We start from the raw sequence: 18,535 nt of genomic DNA on the forward strand, positions 1-18,535 counted from the left end.
CACTGCAGGAACAGGTGTATAAAATGAGCAAAGTGCTCAGAGAATCCTCACCTAGCCATGTGTTGCAAGTACATGGGGCAATCAACGCGAGCTCCAGCAGCTCGCCGAGCAGTGACACTGCGTTGTCGGCCATATGGCAAGATAGGAGAGCTTAGCCACTCTCTGGATAGTGTTGATGTTGTAATGGCTAGGCCATCTGTGTGGGGGGGGGGTATGTGTGTGTAGTGTGAGGTGGCAGGAGATCTTAGAGAGGAGTCGGTTAGTCATCATAGCATTCAGTAGGTCTTACAAGGCAAAAACAACATGCAACCCTGCACTCCCACCATGCCTCTTGCAGAAAGGTCTCATTTCACTATCTCACATTGTCAATCAATCCCTCTATCTTTCTCTCTCTCTCTTTCTCACTCTGAAATAGATAATATGCATCCCATTTACAACAGAACAAGCATCTGAAAACTGATGGATGAGACGAAGGGGCAGTCTGAAAACTCCACTCAATTACCTCAAGCTACTTGGTTCAGAGAAGGAGCTCCTTTAAATTTGAGGGACAATTCCTTAGTATGTCAGTTGGTGGGCTCGAAAGATGCCTCAAACCACACTCTAACAGGCTCAGGTGCTGTGCTGTGCTCAGTGTCCTGATTGGAATTCTTCATTAAAGCATAGGGGCAATATTGTGAAGGGCAAGCAGTCATTTGTCAGGAGTTGATCAGTGCAGGGACAAGAATCCCTGCTCATTTCTTCCAATGGTTTAGCCGGATATCCCCCACAAGCCCAAAAACTCCTCTCAAACAGACTTCTCTTGCCCCTTACTTACCATTGTTTGAGGTGTCACCAGGACTGTGGTATCAAAGGGATGCTGCAACCCTGCAAGGGGTTATTCATGATGAAATGGGGAGCATAAAAGATAGAGACATGTGGAGTCCTCCAACATGCTGCACCTTGGCCTAATGACATTGAAATGGCTGCAGTAGGTGAAGAGCAGCATGCTGACAGTGACAGAATGTGATGGTAGGAGGGCATATAGAATGGCTATTACAATAACACTGCAACATTGAGTTTACAGTCTTTTGGGCACGTTGCTAGATGAGGTTCTCTGGTCGCTAATATCCCATTAGGAGGATAGATGAATATTGAGGATACGGTTAGCTTGGTATGGAGAGAATAGATGCAGAGGATCACTGGTAGAGAATTTAAGTTTGCAGTAAAGTTAGACCTTGTCTGGGTTAAGGAGGTTATGTAGATGGGACTGTATCTGTAAAGGAGGACTCATATTGCAGATATAACATGATATATATATAATATGATAGGTTATTTATAACATGCTTAATACCCAGAGGTTTCTAAGCGCGGACTCGGGGTTCGAACCTGTGTTGCTCCGTGTCGTCTTGCTTCCAAGGTGTGCATGTTGCCCCTGAGCTATCCTCCAGAGACATGATAAAAATACTCCATGTAAAAGTAGGCACCATGCAGGAAACAAATGCATTCATTAAAAACCATCAAAGCTGGGAGAAGTAATTCAAAACCAGACCTGATTGGAACTGGTTGTAAATGTTCTCCGCCCTGCCCACTGCTAAAACACTTTTTTATACAAGACTTTAATTACGTTTTTGGCAGATCAAACAAGCTCACTGGTGCACACTCCATAGTCCCCATACATTGGTGTGATTTCATTGGCTAACATATTTCCTGGCACTAAAATCCACACCACCCATTTCTGACATCACACCCTGAAATCTCCGTCCCCTTTACTGACATCACCATGAGAATAGCTGCAAAATACAGGTTTTAACTAAATTTTGTTTTGCTTGAAGATACCATGAGGCATGCCATGGCATCCAAGGTTGAATAGACGAGAGAACATCCTCCCATTGCATTCAGATTGGTTTTCTTGGCCCTTCCTATCTTTCCCCCTACTTAGTGTATAACAAATTCACGAAGACATTGCTGAGATTTGTATTTTCTGCTATTTAATTCTTACTTTGCATTTCATTTTAATGCCTCTCTGCACCTGGCATTCTAGGCAAGACCCTCCCCCCACCCCTACATGGGTCCTTTCTTTCCTCGTATTTCAACCCTGAGGTTCAGTATTAAACTATATTTTGTGCTCAACAAGCTCTTCTAATTTGCATGTGTTTTCGTGAATTCAGCTTTATTGAGTTTTCTGAGGCTTGGAAGGCCTTGCTAATTCTGAGCCATTCTGTGGTGTCCATTTTAAAGAAGATGGCTGCCTAATCATTAATGTTTCTTTATGTCCAATTGGTGCTATCTTCGTTCCTCATGTATAAATAGATGCAGTTAAAATGCTTCGTGTATGAGTGCGTTTTCCTGTGGCAACAGTGGGGGATAAGGCCAACATGAATGTCTTCAGTAGGTAGTAGTGACATATTCATCTGCATCATTGTCTATGCAGTGGTTTCGAAATGTATTCCTTCTTTATGTTTATTTCGGGCCTATCAAAACATAGCTGCCCAATTTTTCACATATATGACCCAATCCTGCTCCATTACACATTGAAGAAATATCTGTGACCTTTGAATGATCTGACAATCCTAAATGATCTGTTAATTTCCTGCCTCTGCATCACTAAATCCCTCCCTTGTCTTCTTCTGCTACAAGAGAGGAAGTATGTATTCTTTTAATCTCCTAGAGTACCTTGAAGACACCAAATCATTGTGCAGCCACTTTCACACTTCCCTCCTATTTCCTTTGCCAAAGTCTATCGGCTATTCTGTTGCAACGCTTACTTTTGTTTATTTTTTTTACTCATGAGGACTCTAAGCTGCTACTTAAAGTCACTTACTTCAATTTTAGATTTCTTTTTAATTGGTTAAAACCAGTAGCCAATATCCACCAAACTTGGATCAACGTGATCTACTGCAGGTTGCACTGCAATAACAAATAGGCCTATGAGATTACCCCCTGTAGGCAATCTGCTCTCACAGACCACCAACAAAATATCACCAATTACACCTGCAACATTTTCTTTGCATGGTATTAGGTGATTTGGAGCCAAACCTTGGAGGTGTACACATATACTTCCCCTTTGGTGTATTTGAATTGAAAAATGCTATATTTTTGGGTACCGACCATCTGCAGTGGTCTTAATTTGTGCAGAGCTGCTTGTTCAAAGCTCTTTCAAGTTTGTTATCTGATGTAACACACCTTCACTACTGTCCACAGCTGCACATATTCCAGCAACCTTCTGTGTAGAGGCTGCGTGTTAAAACAGTCCCTTGCTTTCGAGGAATCAGACCTCTTCCATCATGTGAATGTGATAACAAATGCAATTCACAGTAAAGATAGAACCAGATTAAAGCATGTGCTCAACCAAACGTAAAGCAACACTCATGCTTGTGTTCTTTTTGTAGGAGGAAGTATTAGAGAATCAGGTATGCAGGTGATACACCATTCAATGTCTGTTTTTAAAAATGAATTGAAAAGGCGCGTGCCAATGGCTGCCACCTGAGAGCAGTAGCACTAGGAGAAAATAATCCCTCAGGGTCACTTGTGTGGGAAGCACACTCATGTTATTAATGATATAAGCAATTAAGGGACGTGGGATATGCACCAGTGACTGAGTGAACAACACATTTGGACAACAAGTTAACTCACAAACGAGTCAGACTAAGGGGAAGACCTGCTGCTCATGGTACTTTCACATCTGCAGGAGTACAGACTATGTTTGTGGTCAAGGTCAATTGAAGGTATCATCCAACTCGCATTCCACTTCTCCATCACAATGCACTCTATACTTCAGCGGTGAGTACAGTTATATGCACCACAACAATGAGCATCCACCGCTATGGACAGATGAGGTTGAATTTTCAGTTCCTTCCACTATCTGAGGGAGAGAAAGGGGGGAATAAAGACTGCTCATTTGATCTTCTCAAAATAAGGCATGAAGAATGCATGGTGTATTTAAGTAGTGAGAGGAGACTGGACATTTTAGCTCTCTTTCTGCACTGTCCCACTATCCTCTGATGTGTCAGTCAATAATGATATCTGCAGATCATTATAAAGATAAGAAACCATCATACAGTACAGGGTTGTGTATTGCTGTATGAACGCAATGATAGTGAGGACATTGAGGATGACACCTAAGATAAAGAGGTTGTTGTAGTAATAGAATCTCACCCCTATTGTTGTACAGTCTCTTGCCAAAACAGTATTCTGTCACATATCAGAAAGACCACCACATAATTACAGGGCCTTCAAAACACCACCTTCATCAATTTGCTCAGATTAGCTCAACCTGTCTGCTGTTAGCCAACAGTGAAAGTCAAAAGTGTGGCAATACTTCATAGAGCATGAACAGCAACCAAATAAAGCCATGTGCACATGCTTTCAGAGGTTGCGGTAACAAGGAAAGACAGGGCCAACTTTGAAACATATCTGTGTTGCCCCGTGTGCTACAGTACCATCTGCAGACATAGGAAGAAGTCAAAAGTTCTGAAGTGCATCCCTCCACTCAAGAACAGGCAAGCAGCATAGGCCACACACTTACTCCTGAAAATACTGCAGCTCTTCCCTTGCTTGGGAATTGCACACTAAACCCTACCACCAATACCCTAGTGATGCATAGCTTTGATCCCCCTATTGTCTCACTCCAGTGTTATGAGAATGTTTGAGCATGGCCAGAAACACCAAATGTCACATGACAGTCAGAGCCTGCTCAATGCAAATCTATCCTTTATATTTACAATTGATGTCTTGCTGTACTATTGTGTGCAGAAACCTGGCAGCTCATGGAAAAAGCCATTACTGCCGGTAGGTACACAGCCACTGTTTTAGTCTCAGAATGTGGCACCAAACAGTACAAGGGTATGTCTACTGTGATGGAGGTACTACAGCACTCCCTGAGTCAAAAATCCACTTACTCATGGACATGTGGGCACGTGGTCAGAGTATTGGCTACATGACTATCACCACACACTGAGTGGCCTTTCCTTTCTCTACCATCAAAAATTTGCCCTGGAGTAATGCAAGGGGTATATATGCGATTTATCACCATGCACCCTTGTAATGCAAGGGTTTTTGGGCAGAAGCTACAGTGTAGTTTACACCTTGAAGAAAGTTAGAAGGTTGAGGCACAGTGGCTAAGAGCTTGCAGTTCATGTTGTGGAAAACAATGGATCAAATATCCTTGACTTCTTACAAATTGGCACTACAAGGCAAGTCACTTGTTTTCCACATGTCCTTTACCTCATCACAGACTTTGTCAGCAACTGGCAGCTTATGATATAAATGGTCACTGTATCCAAATAGATTTGCTCACATTTTAGCAGGATTGCCATGCCAAAAATGCACTAGATCAACTGCAGATAAGCCACACGTTTCTACTGCACAACATGAAGATCTCACTGGTCAGAAATTGAAACTCTACTTTTCACATGTTTGAAAGGCTATGTGAGAAGTGCACTCCCATCAACACTCAAAGCATAGCTCTTGAAATGGCACTTTTGATGTTCAGTCAGTAGCATCTGCTGTCTAATGTCTGCTTGGTGCTATTACGTTTGAAGATGCCACCAAGCAGGCTATCCATCAGAATGTGCCCCTCATGATGTTCGCCCTTTGGTGTGCTTCCATGAGCTGAGCTATTCCAACATGGAGAGGGGCTCACCCGTGGCAAGTGATGTGGATGTGGAAAAGCTGGTGAGGGACCTGTGTTAAGCCTTGCATGGTCATCCAGGGGTAATTGGATTTTAATGTAACTTAGAGTGCCTGTTGGTTTGATTCAAAATAGTCTTTGCCTAAATAGCAAGACTAATTCTTATGTTACTGTAGATCAACTAGGCAAAGGAGTGACAGAGCAGCCAGCCGGTCCTGTGTTTGAATTTATTCACTTTTCGGAGGCTCAAATTATGAACATTGTGTCAGGTATGAAGCCCTCCACCTGCTCGGGGGATAGTTGCCCAGCTAACATATTCAAGGCATGCATGGTTATCCTTGCCCCATGGGTCACCAAACTGGTCAACTTGTCCTTTGCATAGACTGATGTTCCTATTAGGCTTAAGGAAGCATGGATTACCCCTCTCCTTAAGAAAAATAATCTTGATCCTATTAAAGCAAAACATTATCAACCAATCACAAACGTACCTGTTCCTGCTAAAAATGTTGGACTATATCGCCTATGTACAACTAAGGGACTTTATAGAGAATAATAACCTCCTTAATCACAGACAATCAGGCTTCAGAGCCGGATATGGGACTGAGACAGCACTGTTGGACCTTAGGTCCAACATTGCAGGTATTGTGGACCAAGGCAAGCCAGCATTGCTCATGCTGTTGGATTTGTCTGCCACGTTCAACCTGGTAGATTATCCACTGTTGATCTCCAGGTTGAGTCCGCAGATTCATTGTTTCAGCAGTGGCAGCCAGTGGATTGCTTCTTTTGTAGGTCCACAAAATGCAAGAGCTTCTGTAGAAAACGCCAGCTCTTTGTTACATCCATTACTTGCGGAGTCCCCCAGGGATCCTTTATTTCACCACTGCTCTTTAACATTTATATAATGTCTTTCCTTAAACGTCTGGATAACTTGGGTGTCCAGTATACAAATTATGCTGATGACACCCAGGTCGTCTTTGAATTGTCAGTCTGTTATAACAAAGATGTTTCTGCTATTAATATGGTATATGAAGCAATTCAAGAGTGGATGTGCATGAACTCCTTAGCCCAAAATGCGGACAAAACAGAGCTGTTGATTATAGCTTCCGGAAAAGAATTCAATAAATTGCCATCAGAATATGAACGTTTCCTCATAGCGGGGAAAACAATCAATGTATCTGGAAAGGTAAAAACCTTGGGAATCATCCTTGATGCAGAATTGTCAATGAAACTACATGTAGCCCAGGTTCATGCATCCTGTGTATATGTTACAAAACTTCTTCACCATATTCACCAATATAGCTCTCAAAAAATAGCACTCTACTGGCCTCAGTCTTGATTAATTTACAACTAGACTATTGTAATAGTCTATTATTGGATAAAGCAAATACCAATATCAAGAGCTTGCAAGTTACTCAAAATGAGGCAGTGAGAGCAGTATGTGGCCTTTCTAGAAAAGAAAATGACACAGAGGCTAGTAGAGGTTTACACTGGCTCCCGGTTAAACATTGGATCACGCATAAAGTATTCTCTGTTACTTTTAAATGTCGCAATGGAGTGGTACCACAGTATTTGTCAAAACCACTTTCATCCCTGGTCGTTGTCTACGAGCCCATGATCCATCAAAGTTATGTCAGCTGAGATTTAAACTTAAAGCCTTTGGAGGTACCACATTTGACTGTCAGGCGCCGACCTTATGGAACAAACTCTCACCTGAGATTCGGCAATAAACTTCCCTTACAGATTTTGAAAAATTGCCTTAAGACCCTTCTGTTTCATAAAACTGCTGACTAGTCACTATAAATGGTCCAGTATGCTCCGCCCCTGTCCTCCGCAGATTCTATTTCTCTCCCTGTTGTGGCAACCCACTTTGTTTTGTCTGTTTTGTTCAAGCGCTTTGAGGTCAATGGGTGATGTAGCACTGTACAAACATTACATCAATCAATCAATATATTGAACCACACTTTAAGGTTAAGTGACCCATTTTATCTGCATGTTTTGCGGGAGCAGGACTCTTAGGAACATTACAAGGAGTAAATACTGTACAAATATGCAAGGATGCTTTGCTGTAGAGCATGCAACTTCTGTTGAAGATAGAACAACAGGAAGACAATGAACCAGCCCAAATCATTCTAACTATACTGTGATTATTAAGCTCATGATAGAAGGCATCACAAGAGAGTGAGTCACTGACATATTATGTGCATAAAGCCTATGAGAAGCAGAGGTTGTGGGACACCCTCAAAAGTGACTCGAACAACTTGAATACAGATGGTTCCTCAAGAGGAGCAAACATCAGACCATTCAATTTCTAATCCCTATCTACTGGACACTTCACTGGTAGGAAGGGAATGATGACCGGGAATATAATTGGTACAGCAAGTGATCCATTTAGCTAGTAGCACTTGTGTTTGTTGCTGTGGAGTTACAAAGATGCACCCTGCACTTCTACAGTTGGCGACAGCTTTTAGTGTGACTGGGGCTATTGTCGCTGACCACCGGAGAGGCCTCATAATGCTGCATGTGGAACAATTACATGTATAAAAGTGAACACTCACCTCAGTGGTTAAGTGCATTGGATGATATCTAACAATAGGCAACAAAAACTTGGGTAATGAATATGATTTGTTAGTGTGTAAATGTCTTCATACAGTGGAGCATGATTATGCGTGTGTGGTTAAGCAAATGAGTCTTAGTGACTGAGATGTCTTGACCAGTTGCAGACCTACACATTCAGTTGCCTATTGTGCTAGTACTTTTTTGTATGCTACTATTTTCACAATCACTAGCAACTCAGAGGTTCTCAGGCTCCTCCAAAGAGTGCTGCCATCCCTTAAAGAACTGCGACTCTCCAACAGAGTTCAACCAATCCTGAAAGTTCACAGGCTCTCTCACAGGCTCATAGCCGTAAAATGACTCAGTTTGCTAAGCACTCGTTGCTGTGATCTGTGTTTGATTTGCAGGTTACGGTGCCGTAATTATCTCCTAGGTCCCTTTGCGGGTTGGTTTTTTAACGCCTGCAAAAAGCAGGCGTTAAGTACCAACCCGCAAAGGGAACTCGGAATAGGGCGGTAAGGGTTTAACGGCACCGGTCTCGTTACCGGTGACCGTTAACCCTTACCGCCCTACTCGGAATGACCCCCTATGACAGGATTTCTAATTAAGAAGCTTATCAGAGGCAATCTTTAGAAAACATTGCAATTTCTGCTTCATGATCATCTTTTCTGGACATGGTTATATCGGACAATGGGAGACTTACGGGTGAAGGTTATTTTCAAATTGATCATTCACTAAATATGCCAATAACCTGATATCCTAAATATAAATACTTGCCTTCCAGAAACGAGTGCTGTCTTCATAAAGAATGTTACTTATTTGTATGTTGCACTTGCTATCAATGCATTAGTTGCCATTCCATTCTGTTGTAGGTAACCTGAAATTATTAGGCTATTAGGAACAGTTATATGATTTTCAATGTAACCATCTTGGAAGGGTAAATAATGAAGACTCAGCTTAGTCAAGATTCGAACCGATGCATTGCATGTGGAATACATATGTCCGCTATTATCAGTGATTATCTGACTATGCAATAGGACTTGCTTGAAACGTCTGAATAAATAAGTTCAATGAGGCTAAAGCTTTGATGTGTTCTTATAGTGTGTGCTATCGCAGATAGGTTCATGGGCAGCTGGAATCCACCTAACTGGGTTGCAGGATTAGATCATCCTAGTCACTGTGGAAGTTTTTCCCATTTTGGCTAATATCGGTTTCACCCAAGACAACGGGGTAGTTAGTACAGGAACAGCTAACCAACTCCATTATTAAAACTGGATAGGAAAGGTTGTGCAACCCTTTCATGAAATTGCAATTATATTGCATAAGGTTTCTTTTATGGGGACAGAAGTGTCCTAATTATACTGTTACCCTCTCTGTAATTCTGTGGGTACTATTAGACTAGTAGTCCTGGTAAATGGAAATGTATCTTCACTGGGCACTATGCATACATAATTGGTGTGGTGGCAACTGATGGTCTGCATAAGAACGTGCATCTGGGCATTGTAAAACGCTGCTTCTAGTGAGCCACTTGGTATGCATTCATTCAGTGAATAAGGAAGATAATGCACTATTTAAAGCTTTAAAACATCTCCACTTAAGAAGACAACAAAGCACTTTGCATACTACAAAATCACTACAAGCTCTTTATTAAAGTGTACTTGACCTGGGAAAAGCCAAGTGAAAGAAACGGATCCTATAACCAGTCCAGAACTGCGGCAACACATTCTTAATCTCTGGAATTTGTTGGGTGTCCTGACCCACGTTTGAGCTATCATGCTGCAACATTTGGTGCTGTGGGCTTAGAAAATCCAAGATGGCCAAAAAGCCCACATGTGCGCCAGAATCCAGGAGAACCACGCAGTTTGTGCGTACACCAAAATGGCTGCCTAACTTGCCACCCACCAGTGCGAGCATGATGGGCCAGGGTGCCATGAGTGGAATGGGTGCCAAAGGTAAAACAGCAGCACCTGTTAGATCAAAAACGCTTTAAAATTACCTTTGGTTTCTCTGAATGCTAGCTCAAAATGCCTATTTTCAAACATTGCAACACATCCAAAAATCTCACTGAACACCAGCGGACATCTGGCAGAATGAAGTATGTGTGCATACAAAATCTGGGAAGATGAAGAGCCTAAAACAATGTTCATAACAAAACTGGCTGAGCTATACATGTCAGCAGCCTAACTGAAACTGGATTAAAACCACCAAAATCGAAATGTTTAAATTAACTGAGTGACCTACTTTTGAGTGTCACATAGTTTGTAACTGTTAACATGTCATAGTTTTGAACTTAGAATCAGCATTCTAGCTGCATATGTAAACATTGTATTGACTTAAACTGGGGAACAAAAATTGACATTTTAGCTGAAACCTGTCTTAAGAAAACTGGAATTCTGCCAGACAGCTAACCCCGACAGGAGTGGGGGCTTGCCCAACAAATGCATTCCCAGGCCTGGCTGCATTCTGTTGCCCCTGCCAAAAGGAGGTCACCCACTCTCTGATTGAATTACCAGGGGACTGCAAGAAACTAAACAAAGGGCCCAGGCAGATGGTTTATTGGGGGGGGGGGTCGTAAATGGCTTCCTTTTGAACAAAGCCCTTCCTTGACTCAGGCAGATGTTATATTGGGGGCGTCGTAAAAGTGGCTTCCTCTTGGCAGAAACGGGGAGGGGCAGCCACCTCTGAGAACAGGCTGAGCTTAAAGAAAGTGGTCAAACTGGTTTCTCAACCATGTGACCTGGGAAGACACACCCCTGTTGGCCAGAATATGATTTTAAGAAAGATGCATAACTCATGGTGCAGACTTGTCAAAATTATCTAAATGATACGATAATTCTTGTGATTTTTCTGCCCACATTTTAAGAGGTTTTAGGACTCGGTGGTATGATCTGGGGGTTTACGAGCGGAAAAGAGGTTGTTACTCTAAATGTATGCAGGTTAAAAATCTGACACTTCCTTATCTAAATGCCCACATGCCTTGCACACAATTGTATAAATTTGGAGAAAAATCCGATATGGGGAAAGCTACTAAAAGCGCAAAAAGTTACCATTTCTTTACCCAAGCTCCTAGAAACGCCAGGGTCGGAACAGTGCCTCCCATCAGCAATTCATGATGTGTGTATGCAATGACAAACAACTGTGTATCTGTGGAATATGTATTTTGGTCAAATATAGATTTATGTGCAATTTGACAGGGGAGTGTCCTTTCTGCAGGCCATAAAACAGCATCACCATGACTCACATTTCTTTTCCCCTATCAAGGAAGAGAGAAAAGCTTGACCAATGATCAGTTGAGAGAGGGGCTGGCTTAGTGATGCTGCGCACACACCCACTTTCAAAAGACATAAAAAGAGCCACTGGAATCTAGAGAGGACATTCAAATCCAGTTGCTGCGGAGCGTTTTGCCGGACCACACAACATCCAGAAGATACCAGTTCCAGACTGACTCCAGCTACATACTCCAGAACCTAGTACTTATACTTTAGAACCTAAATCAGAGGCCTAAAACCACAAGCTGAGTTCTCTGCAGCAGGCCTCAAATCATTGCAAGCTACTCACAGTCGGGCGAGCTGCTTGAATCCCTTGCCAAGAACTTTTGCCAGGACCAGTGCAGAGATCCAGGAGCCGTGCAGAGACCGCTGTATTCGGACAGACCAGACCAGTGCCAGACCAGACCAGACCGTACAGAACCGCAGAACCAGAGACCAGATCGCTGTGAATAGCCGCTAGCCTGATTGATCAGATCCGTGACGAGGTCCAGTCCTTCCAAAATATATTGTGAGTACCTAGCAGATTGTGACAGAAATAAGCTCTTAGTTTAAAATAATCTAGTCCAAACTATTTTAATCTAACCAGAACTGCCTCCTAGAAGTTGTCACTTGTCATTTTGTAAAGCTGCACCACTGTCACTTGTCAATTCTGAAGCTGCAAGCTGTCACCTGTCATTTTGAGTTTACTTTAAATCCGAAAAACGACCTTTACAAAATCGTTCATATCTCTGGAACCGTTTGGAATCTAAGCTTTCCAACAAGCCTATAACCGACTTTCTACTCCTTATACTTTTTCCGCAATCACGATTCACGCACTCCCGAATTCTACCGCGATTTGCGATTTGGTTAAAAATCCAGCCACGTGTAACCATCAGCAGTCATTTCTTTCCTTGCTAAAAATTTGTTTGCCTCTTAATCACCATCTCTGAATCATAGCTAATGTGAGCCTGAACTCATCCCAAGTATCTCTCACTCACCCTGAACCTCCTAAAGGGAATTAAAAGCATTTTCAGCATATTTCTCACTTCATTGCCACCACATTCAAAGCACTTGGGCCTGTGTTTTAAAACTCATACCGGTTTTCTCTAAGCTTGCTGGGGGGGAACTGAATTTCGTATTGTATTTGATTGCATTCCTGAGAACTGTGTGCTCCTCTTTCCATCTACTTCCATGTCTTACATTGCATAGGGGAGAGGGTTGAATTGCCAGAGAAAAAGTGATTATATTATCTTTTGCTAAATTCATCTCAAGTATTTCTGTACTGCATTTTATTCCTCATTGCTTTTCCCTTGAAATCATAAAAGTATTTTTGCTACTTGATCCATCCTATACTAACTCCTCATTGATTATAAAGAAGTGTGCTAGTGTCCGATTACCCATTGTTGATTAACATTATATTTATAAGGGCGATATCGATTATTAATTTATTATAAAAGCGTGGTATCTAAATTTTGTCTTACTTCTCAAATAAACCTTTTAAACTTGCAAAACAGAACTACTTCTTGGCTCAGTGGGGTCAGGGGGAGTCTAAGAGAGGGGTGTTATATAGGGGTAGTCATCCAGAACTCATGAACTGGACATAAAAATATATCAATAAGGGTTTCCATTCAGTATCCCAGACTAGGCATTGACTTAGCTGTAGTGTTGAATTGAATCCTCTTACAAATTTCACTTGAAAAGACTTGAGCTCTGAATGTTGAATCAAAATCCCTCTTCGAGGCACATCTCCCTTAAGGAATTTGGATGTGCAAACCCGCTCGCTTGTTTTGCAAAAATAAAATACAAACTTCTGTAAGTCAGGAAGGAACTCAAATTCCAGAATGATGACCTTGGTAGATATGACAATAGCCAGAGAGCACTTCTTACATAAACTATTTGTAAGAGGTGAGTGGACTCATCAGGACCAGACGGTCTGGTTGCAGGCAATCGCACCCCAGATCACTGAAACAGGGTCAGATAAATGGAGAGACCAGGGTCCCTTACATGTGGCCCTGAGTGAACTACATATGGCCCCTAAGGCCAAGGATGAGCACAACAAGATTGCCAGGGTAGCAGCATATTTATATTTACATATGGGAGCCATGCAGGACAAATGTGCTGAAGGCCAAGATCTGGCGAGTAGGCAACTGCTGGCATTACAGAAGGCCCGATCCGATCTAGACTCTTCTGAGCAGAGGCTGCACAGAAGCCAGGAGTCCGAAAATGAGAGTAGACAGTACATCATTAAAATAAAGAAGGATATGGATATCCTGCAACAGGAAAAGACGGACCAGGATACCAGAATTCTGGCTTTGCAGAAGGAGCTCCAAGACAGTCTGGATTCCTTACTGCAGAACCATGAGCAACAGATCAATTTCAACAGGGTATGCACAGAGCAGGTAGCCACCCTGCAAATCCAACTAGAAAGAGAGAAAGAGGAAAGCAATAAATTGATTTTGAAAGACCTGGATACCCAGGCAGAGTTTGATGAAGAACACCAGAAAGCTGGTGCCTTCCAAAGGCAAAGGGATGACCTGGCGGCACAGATGCAGACTCTTAGTCAGGAAAGGGATACCTTAGGCCTGGAAGTCTGCCACTTAAAAAGGAAAATGGAAGAAAATCACCTGGCCCTCCAGGGACTGGGTGACCTCCAAAAAGAACACCAGAACTTGTTAGAGCACACCAGGAGGGTGGAGGATGCTCTGGCAAGAAAGGAGCAGGCCAATAGGGACACAGCTCAGGAGGTAATCCTCCTGCAGCAGAGACTGGCCCAGTACTCCAGGACCAATCAGGAGGCACAGAGAGAAAATGAGGCTCTCTGTCAGCACAATGATAGGCTCCAGCAACAGGTAGCGATGCAGGAAAGACTAATAGAGTCTAGTAAGGCCTTAACTGAGGAACTGAAAGCGCAGGCTCTTGCATTGCAACAGGGAGCAGGGGCGGATAGAGACCAGGTTCGCTGGGAGAGGGAGACTCCTGACCATAACCTCAGGAGCCCTAGTACCAGAGGCCTTCATATCTCTCAGTCCCTGGACTCTGCCAACCCCATGTTCCCTGGCGCACATGAGCACCGGGCCACAGGGATGGCAGATTACTATCCAACCAGAAGTATGGGGCTCATAGGCCAGTACCTCCCAGGAATGGAGGGGCGGGCATCCGGGTATGGGCACCCAAACACAATGCAATTTAGTGGGTAACCCCAGGAGAGTAGGCCCACTAAGGGCATCCTGAAAACTTCTGCCCAGTTAGGTCAGTGGGGGGGGTACCCATCAAATCCTGGCAGCAAGGATGAATCTGAAGACTCCTCTGAACGGCGCAGGACACAGGAGACCAGGTCCCCACATTCTGCAAGCCACTCCCAGGCTCGCAGAATCCGGGAAAACCTGGAAGATCAGACAGGAACCTCTGGGAGCAGTGCCTCTGAGCCAGAGGATGAATGGACCAGGGTTACCCAAACCAAAAATGCCAATAAGGCAAAAAGGGCCTTGCTTAAGGACCCATTGAAGCAAATAAAGGCAATAAGGAGTGTTATCACGCCTTATCACAAGAACGCCAAGTATTCTGTTTGGGAGCACTTAGAGCTGTTTGAGCAAATGATGGAGACTTTTCATTTGAAGGACAGCCAAAGCTGTATTCAATATGTAAAGTGGACCTTCTCACCAGAGTACTCCAGTTTCTTTGCGTGGCTATAGGACCAAAATCATTCAAGGTGGTCCACATACAGGGCGGCCATCTTGAAACATTTTTCTGTGCTCAGAAATTCCCAAGAGGCTCGCAAGGCAGCCTACAATTTGCAATGTGGGGAGGATCAGGCCCCACAAGAGTTTGTGCAAGAATTAAATCGTGCTTTTGCGCAGACCACCAGAAGGGTGCGCACAGACAGCAAAGAGTTTGTCAATACATTTTTCCATGCTCTCCCTAAATATATAATGACCCAGCTCGTGAGAGATTTTCATGAGAAAAGATCTTTAGACTGGGTCATTGAACAGGCTACCCGGATCTATGAGGTGCAGAAGCCTATCGAAAATAAAAATAACGCGCCGAAAAACCCCAAAACCAACAGAACCCCTGCTGCTGCCAAGGTGGCAGAGGTAAAGGTTGCCCCTGTTTTAGATTTGGAGATGGGGGGCCTAAAAACCTGCCCGCACCAAATAATTCACAGCCCAGAAGGCTCTCGGGCCAGTCACAGACAGGGAGTCGAGGAGGTAGTCCCACAAATGGGGTCCCCCGCTCCCCTGACTATATAGGTCCCCGCTATAAGGGATGAATCTGCAATGCCACCAGAAGGGTGCGCACAGACAGCAAAGAGTGTGTCAATACATTTTTCCATGCTCTCCCTAAATATATAATGACCCAGCTCGTGAGAGATTTTCATGAGAAAAGATCTTTAGACTGGGTCATTGAACAGGCTACCCGGATCTATGAGGTGCAGAAGCCTATCGAAAATAAAAATAACGCGCCGAAAAACCCCAAAACCAACAGAACCCCTGCTGCTGCCAAGGTGGCAGAGGTAAAGGTTGCCCCTGTTTTAGATTTGGAGATGGGGGGGCCTAAAAACCTGCCCGCACCAAATAATTCACAGCCCAGAAGGCTCTCGGGCCAGTCACAGACAGGGAGTCGAGGAGGTAGTCCCACAAATGGGGTCCCCCGCTCCCCTGACTATATAGGTCCCCGCTATAAGGGAAACCGACCAATCTCGGGTTATGTGTGGACTCCTCCAGCCCAAGGGGGGGGATCCGGCCAAGCACCTAACCCAGGGAACTTTCCTCCCAACTTCCCACAGGAGGGCAGAAATTCTCCAAATCCTGGGCAGAATGTTTTCACCAGGTATCCACCCAATTTCCAACCCCAAAACCATCCATCCTTCTTTCCCCAATTCCCTGAGCCCAGACAACCTAATCCGGGAGAGGGGAGGCCAAGGGTGGAGGGGTACCAAAATCTTCCCAACCAGGGGTACTACCAGAGAAGGGATAGCTACCCTTCCCGGGATCAGCCCAGGGGAGAAAATAGAGCCCCGTATCAGCCTGAGCGGGTTTCACAACTTGAGCGCCAGGTCCAAAATATGGCACGGGATCTGGGTCACATACTGAGGGCTCAACAGAACCCTCAAATGAGCATGCCACCGCAGAATGCCCCAAACTCTGGACCTGGTGCTCCAGAACAATGACGGGGGCAGCACCCCGATAACACACCGGTTCCCAGGGAGGAGGCACAAGGGGAAGGGGGTTGTAAAGCCTTGGAGGAAGCTTCCTTCCCATCTTGTAAACAGCCCCTTGAAAACCAGGAACCGGAAACAAAATCTCCTACCCCTGAAAGCCTGCCTCCCAAGGAGCAGGGAGGGGTAGGAGAAACAAAGGACCCAAACAGACCCACTTTGTGGAGGAGGTACAGATCTTCCAATTTGAGGGAGAGGGATCCTCAGAGGATCCTGGGGAAAGGATCTTCTCCTTTAGAGATGGGGGAACTCCTCCCAAGGAAAAATGGGTCCCAAGGGATGCCAATTCAGACTGGGGAGATGTGGAGACTGAGCTACCGCCGCCCATCATCTCATCCCAGAACCGACAATACCAAAATCCCCTGGTTCAAACCCATCCTGGTGACTGCCTCCAAAAAGGGGGGGGCGGCCCAGAACAGGAACCAGGGGAACCCACAATGGCTCTGATCTCCAGTTGCCAACTTTTTCTTTCAGATTCCCAAGGCTCTCCACAGAATTCTGCCCAAATCTCTTCGCTAGCAATGTCCAAAACCAGAAAGTTAGCCCACCAGTTGTCCAAAAATGTGCATTATCTGTGCCCCCGTGAGGAGAAGGAGGGAAGATACTATGCCCCGGTACAATTACAGGGGCAGGGTACAATTTTGGCACTGGTGGACACTGGATCCCAAGCTACCCTTCTGTCCAAAAGGGCCTTTGATGAACTAAATGCAGGAAGGGGGTAGAATTACCGAATTCCTCTCACCTCTCTTCCTGGACAACTGCACAACTTTGACGGGAAGGAAATTCCCGTTGAGGGGACTGCAGACTTGGACATTAAAATTGGGCGACACAAGGTGAAACACCCGGTCATAGTAGTGACTCCAGAGGGCACCCCTTGTTTACTAGGGAATGACCTCCTGAGAAGGTTGTCACCCCTAATAGATTGTGTAAACAAGGTCCTCTGGACCCAGACTAGCCGACCAATAAAATTAAAACAGAGTGTCAACCATGTTAGTTTAAACGGCACCTGCCACATGGTTGAACAAAAATTTGACTAAGTAGAATTTCACTTCCAGAACAACCAAACTCCAGACGTGACAGTTATAGCAGTAGGACAACAGACTGGTGATGGGGGGTCCTCTCTATTTCTGAAAATCAACCTTCCTTCCAGTTTAAGGTGGTATTCCACACTAGAAGGAAACACCCTGAAATTCTTTACTAATCCACAATCAGAAACTCCCACTCCTATAGTCCAGAAAGATGTGAAATCAGTTCAGAGCCTGGCTGATATTCAGCAAATTGGAGAGCAGTTGTTCATCCCTGTTCAGTTAAATGATGAGAAGGACTCTGTTCTCGCTCGAGTGTGCGTGAACAACGGTAAGAGCTTCGTCAGCGAAGCCATGTTCCGCCAACTCCCAAAAGATCCAGCCATTCCCACATTCAAACTGATAGATAAATGGGAAATGGACCTGGAAGCACCTAATTCCAAACATCTCCTGCCAAGCAGGTGTGTGCTCAAAATCTCCATTGGCAACAAGAGCATAGTCCATAATTGTTGGGTCGTGCGAGACGTCACTGCCACCTTTTACTTATGCAGTGACATTCTCAATCGCATTGCCATTAGTTTGGACCTAATAAACTTCAAAGTTTGGTCCCGATTAACGGATAATCCCATGGGCTTTGACGATCCAGAAAAAGCATTTAGGTCAGCTCAATTGCTACCTTATGCAGTTGAAATTCAGATTAAAGAGGAAGTCACCATCCCAGAAAGGACCCGACAATTCTCCCTGGAAGTGAAAGTTAAAAGAGGACAACATTTGAAAAACCCTGATGCTTACATACATCTAAACGCTTCTCTCCAACAGCAAGGGTTGGGAGTAAACCCAACACCATTAGTCAACATAGAACTTGACACCATTCCAATAGAGGTGG

The 18,535-nt window shown here is 44.2% G+C and overlaps 1 protein-coding gene across 1 annotated transcript in view; it reads left to right on the forward strand.

Moving 5' to 3' along the window:
• NEGR1 (neuronal growth regulator 1) overlaps nucleotides 1-18,535 on the forward strand; it is a 2,727,005-nt gene that overhangs the window by 113,323 nt on the left and 2,595,147 nt on the right. The gene's annotated exons all lie outside the window — the stretch shown is intronic.

This window comes from Ambystoma mexicanum, chromosome 1q (assembly GCF_040938575.1).
Source record: "Ambystoma mexicanum isolate Mex_15411 chromosome 1q, UKY_AmexF1_1, whole genome shotgun sequence".
NCBI lineage: Eukaryota > Metazoa > Chordata > Amphibia > Caudata > Ambystomatidae > Ambystoma > Ambystoma mexicanum.